Source organism: Ixodes scapularis, unplaced genomic scaffold (assembly GCF_016920785.2).
Source record: "Ixodes scapularis isolate PalLabHiFi unplaced genomic scaffold, ASM1692078v2 PGA_scaffold11__112_contigs__length_91849675, whole genome shotgun sequence".
Taxonomy (NCBI): Eukaryota; Metazoa; Arthropoda; class Arachnida; order Ixodida; family Ixodidae; genus Ixodes; species Ixodes scapularis.
The window spans coordinates 62,648,801-62,658,714 of NW_024609837.1; the positions used below are offsets into that span (position 1 = coordinate 62,648,801).

A 9,914-nucleotide genomic window follows, 5' to 3' on the forward strand; every position below is an offset into this window, starting at 1 on the left:
TGTTTAAATGATTTTGTTCTTAGTTGTTGCAGATGTTTTGCTAAACATGTAGTCGTCCTTGGTAAAGGAGTCCGGCCAGCAGTAATTAGGACCAAATAAATAAAGAAATTAACAAAAAAAAACATAAATGTTTTCTCCATCATGTATAACGTCAACCAACTGGCTTAATTTTCCACCTTAAAACATAAATGACTTCAAACAAAACCCTGCGGCTATGACACAAAGTTAATTTTCTGGGCGCCCCCATAAAGCCCCCTCCACTTTCTCATAAAAAGAAAACAGGTTTCTCATTTGAGCAAAAAGCGGGCCCGTCCGGGATTTGAACCCGGGACCTCTCGCACCCAAAGCGAGAATCATACCCCTAGACCAACGAGCCACCTTATTCTCACGAACGAGGCAGCAGTACCTCTAGGGCTTCCTATACGCAAGAGCAGCTTCCCTCGCACCATGTGTGAGGGTCGCGTAATAAAACCTGTTTTTCGCGTCTATTGTTTGTTCTTTGCTTCTTTTCAAGCGCAATTTCCGTTGAAGCACTTAAACGCGCAACGAAAATTCCCTTTGGCGTCAAACATTAGTAAATGCTGAACCAATTATGTTTTATTCCGCATGGTTTTGTCTCATGCTCTAAAATAAGTATCTTAAAGTACATATTTATTTAAACACCTGTTGTTCGTTAAACATGTTTAACGACAAGAGGCAATCACTGTCCATACAGATATTTTCAATGTCAAAATGTGTACAAGGAATTTATCTTAGAAACAATCCTACACAAATAGTATAACACATCGCGCTAATTGGTTCTAAGTGTATTAATTAGACAATTTCACCAGCAACACTCTAGGAATTTTTAGTGAATGTGCACACATTGTAACTACTTCAATTTTATATAAGGTATCACAACCAAAATAAACCAAATTAACTAAAAATATCTAAAATGATTCAGTTCGTGTAATTCCGTCTGTATCAATTCTAAATTTCAGCGACTAATTACTTCGGTGCCTTGATAAAAAAGTAATTTCTTCAATCACATTTTATCAGCGTATCGAATGGCGCTTCACCAACGCAATGAGAATTTCATTCTGTTAGTTCCTCTAAGACATTGCATGTTTTTAGAAATTAGTCAAGGCCTGTCAGTCGTGGATGTTTCACCTCTTGCGTAATAACGAACTTCATCGCTCCTTTCAATTTTCCACCTTGCTGAAAAATGTGCGTACAAAAGCAATAAACGTAGTAACATTAATGCACAGTGGTTGCATATTTTTTTCAGATGTGCTTCTCGTAAACTGAGCTTGTTTTGTTGTGAAATTGTATTCGGTATGATATCCTAGATAGATGTCATTGTATCAAACATTTCGTCTTTTCTTTTTGACTGCGTATATGTTGTTTGAAGTTAAGAAAACTTATTGCTTTGTAGGTTTTTCTGCGTTGTGGGGTTTGTTCCCATGTTATTCTTTCAAAATGCTATTATAAACTAAAAGGATGTGCTGTGAACTTTGTGAAGCTGCCGTTGAGCTCCGTTTTGTCCCATACTCCCGCCCTCATATTACGTGACAGACTTGTACGGTCCTCATTACAAGTGTTCAAACTGCTTGCAATCATTTTCTTTTGGGGAGTAATTTTGTGACAATTTGATTACATTTATTAGATAGTAATCCCAACAGTACAATTACTTACAACCGTTATTTCGTCTCCCTCCCGTTTCAAATGGGTCCCATTTTTCTTAAAATCTTCCTACTAAGAAATCCTCGAACGCAGTCTCCGACCGGAGTACGGTCTTCTAAAATTGGCAGATTAAGAAGATCAGTAGTTCAGAATACGGTGATTCAAATCCAATAATGGACTACACAAAAGGCCCGTTTTGAAACCGGCAGAAAATTCGTTCTGAAAAGCGGTAACCTCTTCAAGCAACGGCCAAGTAATATGATTCTTAGTAATTCAGTAAGCTAATTGAATACGTTTTAAGCAAGAACAATTGTAATCCTAATATATTACCTTCTTCGAGTAACATGTGCAAGACTGCTGTCTGACAGTCAATCAAGATTGAATTGATTCGATTCAATCTCACGTAACATCATCGAGAGCTCTAAAAATTGGCCGCCGTGTTTTCACGAAGAAAAATGTATTTACACACATATATTTCCCTGACTGTTTTGTTCGTTTCGTAAGTGTGATGCAAGCTGCATGTAAGCAATTACCGCTACGTGGAGCAAGTATTTAGAACGAAAGCAGTGTGGGCGTAAACGCCATTTGAAACGCAATTACTTCTTTCTCTTGGGGACGCTACTTTAAAACAGATGGTTCTGAGTGCTGTGAGGGCGATTACAGTGACGCATTAAACACAACCGCTCTGCTCTATGGATATGATTTGTTACTGTGCGTTTTCGAAAGGGGCGCGGTACTAACATCATGTCCGTGTCTTGTTTCCTGACTTCTCATCACGTGTACCCTTACCTATGGCGCATCCACGTACACTGCGCGACGTCATTAACGCGAACACGACATCGGTTTTTTTAATAAATTTTCTCGATCACATTTTTGGGAGAGCAAACGTTTGCGGTGTAAATTACAGCGAAACCAACTTAAGCTTAAGGCCGCAGAGATCTCTCTTTGACGTCGAGGATTCGGGCCCTCGGCGGCCGTCGGGCGCAGTGCCGTAATGCTGCAGTCAGTGCATAGAGACTAGGGTTTACTGGCACAAGCGTGTTCTATCAGCTAAACTTTAGAGCGTGAATAAAAACCGGACTAAAAAACAGATTTGTTTGGCCATAAAAACTCTGAGAACACAAATATTACGCATATGTAATTCAAGAACAAGCTATTCGTATAAGGACGTCCCTAAAGAAATTGGTTTACTTTTAAGATCTAGTTTTAAAATCGAAGCCATATTTCCTGATTTAATACGAATTCCGGAGACCGGGAAAAAAACGAAGGACAACACAACGCAAAGAATTTCAAAGAGACTCTGTGTGTTGTGTTGTTTTTCATATTTTCCCCAGTCTCTGGGGGAGGGGGTTGTCTTAAATTATGTTAAATCTTTACTAGCTCGTTTGCGCCCTAAAGTTTTGTTTGATATTTCTTTTTTTACGTTATGTGCAACCATTTGCTTGTATGTCATGGTTATACAAGCAAACACGACAGGACGGCGCTGAACTGACAACTGTTGTTTATTACACGAAATTAAAAGGAAGAAAACAAGAAGCATCTTAATTAGATAAAAATATATAGACACACACAAACGTGCCAACCGAGCAGCATACTATGTCGCGATAGGCCCAATCAGTGGCTTTGTAATGCCGGCCATAGTCGGTCGCAGGTACCCGAGCTCTTTTTCAGATAACGCCACTGACGGTTCGCTGACACATCTCTCGCCAAGTTCTGAGGTACAAAATGACGCGATAATTTCTCTTGTCACCCTGTCTCTATGTCTGTCCTTCCAATTTTGTGTAATAAACAACAGTTGTTAGTTCAGCGCCGTCCTGTCGTGTTTGTTCCTTTACTCTTGTCCGAGTTTCTTTGCCGCTGTTTATTCCCAAGATGGTTATGAAATACTTGCACAACAAATTCTAGAGGTGCTTCACGTTTCAAATATAAAAACAGCCTTAAATATTTCGAAACAGTTATATACGTAAAAACAGGGGACGGGACAACACGTCCCCTGTTTTTACGTATATAACTCTTTCTAAACCTACATCATTACCAACGCGCTCACTAAGAAGTTTAAATATTTCGCAGTGTATTTTCTTGTACGCTTAACATGAAAAATAGCGAGACCCTGTTCAAAGCTACGGTGTTTTTCAAAATATATTAAACGCATAAAAACTTCCCAAACGATTGTTTTTATATATTTCTCAGGCTTTACAGTAACCAACGTCAAAGTCGTAAGACATGCTACTGGTGCTGTGTGTCCAGCTATTATTCAGGAGATTTCTTTCTTTAAATATTTATAGATTTTTTTTAACACGATCAAACTAAGTTAATGCAGTCTGTGCAGGTAAGTTGTACTGCCAGGAGGACTATCATAGTGGGATAACCGTGACCATAATTCAAGTAACTAATTAAAATTGTTACTTATATTTTTAATTATGGTAGACGAACATATGGCTTTTAACAAAAACTTGTTGAACATCATCACAAATCACTGGATCAGTAGATATTGTTAATATTTGCCGCGCATGAGAACCAGGGTATTGCGTTAATCTTACCACTCATTCAGCAGGCACCAAGCTTGTGGTGCGCGAAGTCCGCGCAATGTTTCTGTTTCTTTATCATCCACTTTTTTGCACCGCCAGCGTTGTGCAATTTGCAGGAATGGTCATTCCCAAGTGGCACCCAATGTTGTGCGAACATTCCTTGGGTGTTCTGAATGTTGAAGGAACGTTAAAACACCATTCGGAATGTTCTAGGAACGTTCGTATGCGAACATTTTCTACAGGGTAAGCTGATCAAAACTCTAGGAACGTTCGTTGGTGAACGTTCGTAAACACAATGTTCTCGGAACGTGCCCTTTCGAACATTCGTATGTGCAACATTTTGGAACCTTCGCTTGCGAACATACCTAGAATGTTCGCACATGAAGCCAAATTTACGCTGCTCTCAGGCAACCTGTGGTTCGAAACGCCATCCACTATATGGCACTTTGTGCAAAAATTATGAAACTTAAGTGGAATTTCTGGAAACTTAGCATAATTGATCAGTTTTATCGTATACGAGTCTGCCGAAGAATTTCATATAATGTGTTGGAGAAATGCAATGGTTTTCAAAACTTGAAAATGAGCTTGGCACTCACTGCGTGTGTAGAGGGGCAGTTTACAATGGCCGATATTCTTAGTATCAGGTATTTAAAACTTTGAAAAAAGTATTTCCCAGTTGAATGTGGGACGCCATCTGTATTTCTTCTTAAGCTCGGAGTGAGTAATCGGTACAGCACACTATGAATGAAAGACGTTGACAAGTGACAGGCAGGAGTAAACTGTCATTAGTTCGTGCTCAGGCTGGTGCATGCGCCTTCTAGAAATCTGTTTCGATTAAAAGATATCGCGCTGAGAGGAGCTTTATCACATCCATATATGTAGTGCGGCTCATTGGAGCTGTAGCCTAAGCAAGCCGTAATTGTGGAATCTTTGTAAATAGTGTTCAGAGAATGTTCCTTGAATGTGGTAATGTACCCACGCCACTTTCCGATGAGATTGATAGGATGGCCCTGCATAAATTTGCAACTTTTCAAGAAAGTTGCAGGCGTTCTTTGGATGTTCTGAGAACGTTCTTAGAACCTTGTTAGGATATTTGAATGTTGATTGAATGTCCTGGTAATGTTCTGCGTCGGTCTCAGAACGTTCTAAGAATAAAGCGTGATAAAACTTTCCTTCCCGTAAAATGAGTTTATGTTTTTTTTTTTTGTTGTTTTTTTTAATTGGAAACGACTCCAAATCGTGTTTTATTTTATTTTTCGCCCTGATTAGAGTAGAACAGGTTTGAGGGTTAATGTTCAAGTTTACTTTCAAAAATACGAAACCCCAATAATAAGCCACGCCTTGCGTTTCTTAAGCTACAGGTGACCATGTTCCGAGAAAGTGAGGGAGAGGGGACGTCGCATCGCCCACCTCTGGAAAGATTATGTGTAGATTCAAAGCTAGATGCCTTTGTCTCCACTGCCATAACCTCCTCTATACTCCCTAAACCTGGCAGGTCGCCATGAGCAGCGGCGGCCGAAATGGAAAAGGTGGAGCGGCAGACAACGGGTCAGAGGAGGGCCATGTGACTGGCTCCCGCAGCGCCGACACGCCGAAACACACTTCTCCCGAGCGAACAAGTGTGTTTCGGGTCCTCACCGCTGCAAAAAGCTGTGCGCTGACGTCCAGGTTCCCCGAGAAATTGCTCTTTGGTGCTCTGTGCTACCAGGTCCTCGTGCTCCGAATCTGCGACCGGGCACTCTATGGCTCCGTGGTCGAACTGCCAGACTTTGGGAGTATAGAGGAGGCTATGGCAGTAGAGATAGAGACAACTAGCTTTGAGTCTACCCACTAATCTTGCCAACTAGAGCTCGGTGTTGTGACGTCCCCTCCTGCCTCCTCCCCTCCCTGAGTTTCTCGGCGCATAGAAATTTTTCGCAAACTATCTTGCAGAGGCAATGATTTACTGGTTATTGGTGGTCGGGCAATTCAAATCAAATCAAATCAAATCAGTTTATTTTCACCTATTCCAAAGAAGATGAAGGAGCTGTGGAAAAAAGCGGCAGCATTGAAGCTTGACGAGTCCACAGACCTTTAATATTGGCAGCTAAGTAGCATCATGCTAAAGTATTCACAGAAGAGAAGAACAAGATTCGCGGACCCAAACCGCGTTCGGTCAATAGATTTCCTTCGGTGTCCGGCGATTTATTTGTTTTTTCTTTATTTATATATTTCGTTGTTTACTAATTGAATAACTAGAACCTGCTTTCAGGGAAATCTTCTAGAGGGCACATATGAAAAATATGATTAATAATACCTGGAACACATGAGAGATGAGGTCATGCAATGGATTTCAAAACAAAGGAAATCCATCTCAGGGGCAAACAGCGGTATCTAAAACCAGTGAAACGATTAAAAGGAAGACAATGATCAAATCAGTAGGCGCAGTGATTACTTTAAGGCTAAGTTTTATAAAATTGAACGAAAAAATATGTTAATGTATGACCATTTTATTTCCAGAATTGTGGGCAGTCGTGTAAGGTACCGTTTGTTTAAAAATCGTTACGTCCATAGGTAGACATGTCACCGCGCCTTTAAAAGCTTCTTAGCTCCGGCTAAAATGCGAAACTTAGTCACTGATTTTCATCGAAATTAGCTCAACAAGTTAATATACACATCTGAACTAGTAACCCAAATTACGTGCCACAATAATATTTTTTTCTTTCGCTAAGTTTGAAACGTTTTAATATTAGTCAGAAAGTTTGAGAGACGGCTCTAACGGCCACACTGAAAACCTGATGTATAGATGTAGTATCGGGGCGGTGCAACTTTGTTCGCGACGGGTTGCGAGACGTTTGATGGTACGAAGTAAACGCAGGTCAGGCACATACCAGCAAATCGACATTGTTATGAACAAACTAGTGTGCCTTTGGCCTGCCTCCTCGGCTTGCAAACTGCATCTCACGTCACAAGTGCAAGCTACACAACATTTGATGTCTTCTCAACAGCCATTTTGACTTTAAACTACCATACCGTAAAGAGTACAAACATTGGGTATCTTAAACAAGAACTTACTGTGGATGGCTCAAAATACCGCGTGAGCTCTCTTTTGAATGCATTTTCCTCATTTTGTTCCGTGGTACAGCGGCGGCGGAGTTCGAAGAGGAAACGGAAGGGAACGCGTCGTGGGTGACCCAAGATGGCGCTGCACCCTGGAGCCATGAGAAGCGCCTCCTGGACACCCTGATGAAGAGGTACGACGCCAGTGTCCGACCCGTGAGGAACTCGTCGGATCCCGTGGTCGTCCGTCTTGGGATCACGCTCACCCAGATATTCGACCTGGTGAGTGCGTCAGTTTCCAAAAGGCTCGTCTGTTTGGTCCACAAAAGCCGAAATAGTTAAGTACCGAAAAAATGAGAGCACATTGTGAGTGGGCTACGTTATTTTGAAAGAATAAAAATACCAAGGTTGAGAACAGGAAGTGAGTTGTCGTCTGTCCTCGTTCATTGAGTATTAATTCTTTTAAATTGACGTGAAATTGAAGTACCCCATGATACGAGCTAGAGTATAGGTTCGCATAGAGAAAGTCCATATAAATACTAAGTTCATAGAAAAAGTAAGTTCATGAGAGAGTATGTTCATATAAATATCTGGGGCTGACAATAACATCTTGTCTTAAAATAAAATGTTCGTATCAATCAAACCGCTAGAAAAGCAGCAAGTTATCTCCAACCAAACTCTGTGATGACGCAGGCCTGGCAAAACTACAGGAAAGACGGAGAATATACCGACTTAAAGCTCTTTACCGTGACAATGACGAGCTCGGAATGTGAAAAGATAAATATATGACTGTTTTTCTTTTTTTTTTTCCGCCAGGTCTACCACATACACACATTGCAAAACAATAAAGCCATCTAAATTAAAAAATGACAGATTTAAGTTCGGCTCCTTTCGTTGTACAATAATCCGTTGGAAAAACCTACCACCTGATGTTGTAAATGCTACCGCATATTCAGATTGTTGTGTTAGTTGTCGCAGTAATTGCACTCTGCATGAAAGTGTTTCGATGTACCACTCCTGTTACGATCTCGTGAGAGATTGACAGTATCGATAAATAAGAAGTAGTAATTTTGAAAACCTACGACAACTTGGCAGTCCTATACTACAAAAGAGTGCACTTCAAATATATTTTAGAGTCCCTTTCATACTCGAAACATAGTTTTAATATAATTTTAGTGGCCATATTTTATACTTTAGAGGTGTGGAACTTGTGTCGGCCTACTCTGTTAACAAGGAATAATACTTAAACTGTATATTTAATACACTATTAGTAGACTATAAATATATTTATATATTAACTTATTGAAGTGTTGCACGAAAATACCAAATTAATATACTTCTACTGCATTTAAAGTCACCGAACGACAGAGCACCTTCTGCTACTCTCCTCCTCCTCGTGCCTTATGTGTCCTTTGTCTTCGGGTTTTCTATATTATCCGCGGAATGACGCCGCCGGAGAAAGACGCGTCAGAAAGATCTCTTCAAAAAGGCGTTTGTTGCTTCCGTGCTTTCCACTTCTACGGGGGGCAGCAGTTCCTTATCTGTTCGGCTGGCTGCAATCGGCGTTTTCATTGCAAGTACCCCAACGTTGGCCAAGAGGAATACGACATCTACCTGGAATGCGACAAGAGCACTTCCAAGTCCTCTAGCTGTACCAGAAGATGCAGCATGTCACCGAGCACTAACAGAACGATCGCTCCTTCCGGCAAGTCGGTTCCTGTGTCTGAACCTTTGGAGTAGCCAGTGGCGGTGCTGGATGGAAACTTCGTTCTTCCCGGTCTCCTACGCATCCTCGGAAACCTGTCACACACGCTTGACGTGCTAACGGCTGAGGTAAAGTGCCTCAACGTTGAGAGATGCAGTCTTAGCTCCGAGATTCAACAACTGCGTAAGAACGTCACGAAAAAGGTGCGGACGCCGTCACTTTCACCGACTCCTTATTCTTCCATCGTTGCCCAGCCGTCTGTATCATCGACGACAGTGCCGCTTACTGCGTCTGTTGCATCTTCACGCAACGTGCCTCCTGACGTGGTGGGTCGTCCGACGCCTGGCAGCGTGAACCGGGAATGGTGGCCTGCGAATGCTGCTCTCGGAAACACCTGGAACGCCTAAGACGACAGTTTCACACAGGTGGGACCCCGACGACGAACCCTTCTAGGCGTCCCCATGATCGCCCAAGCTCGCGCCGCCGCGGTGTCGATCAAAACCGCTCGCGCAACTCGGCAACCCCAATGTTATTCTCGTTCTCGCCTCCGGCTCTTTGACGTTCCACCCTGAATGCGTTTGCGAGATTATCCGGGACGACGGCGACCACGGCGAGTGTGTCCGTGACCGGTCGTCGCTGGAGCTGGTCGTCGATAGCGAGCCGCAGTCAAAATAAACCGCTTCCAACATAGGTGGATAACAATCACTCTCATCGCTGAGGCGATCAGTTTTGAAGACTTCGACGAAGCGAGGAATGTCGTAGACATAATCGTCACAGACCGCATGCTGGGCTCGCGGAAGGTAAACGAGGAAGCTGAAGCTCGAGACGCCAAGAGAGCATAGTCTGCAAGTGCTTAAAAAGGGACTCCGCGCGTTGGGCAGGCGACGTCACCAACCCAACAACCGAGGTGACCATTTCAAATGAGGCGGATACGGGAGTCCCGCAAATAGGTTGATTTATTTACAAAACTGTCCCGCTAT

At 42.2% G+C, this 9,914-nt stretch overlaps 1 non-coding gene across 1 annotated transcript; it reads right to left on the reverse strand.

Annotated features, from left to right (window-relative positions):
• Positions 1-304: 304 nt before the first annotated feature.
• Positions 305-376, reverse strand: Trnap-ugg. Its single transcript has one exon. It is a non-coding gene; the product is annotated as a tRNA-Pro (tRNA).
• Positions 377-9,914: the final 9,538 nt, after the last annotated feature.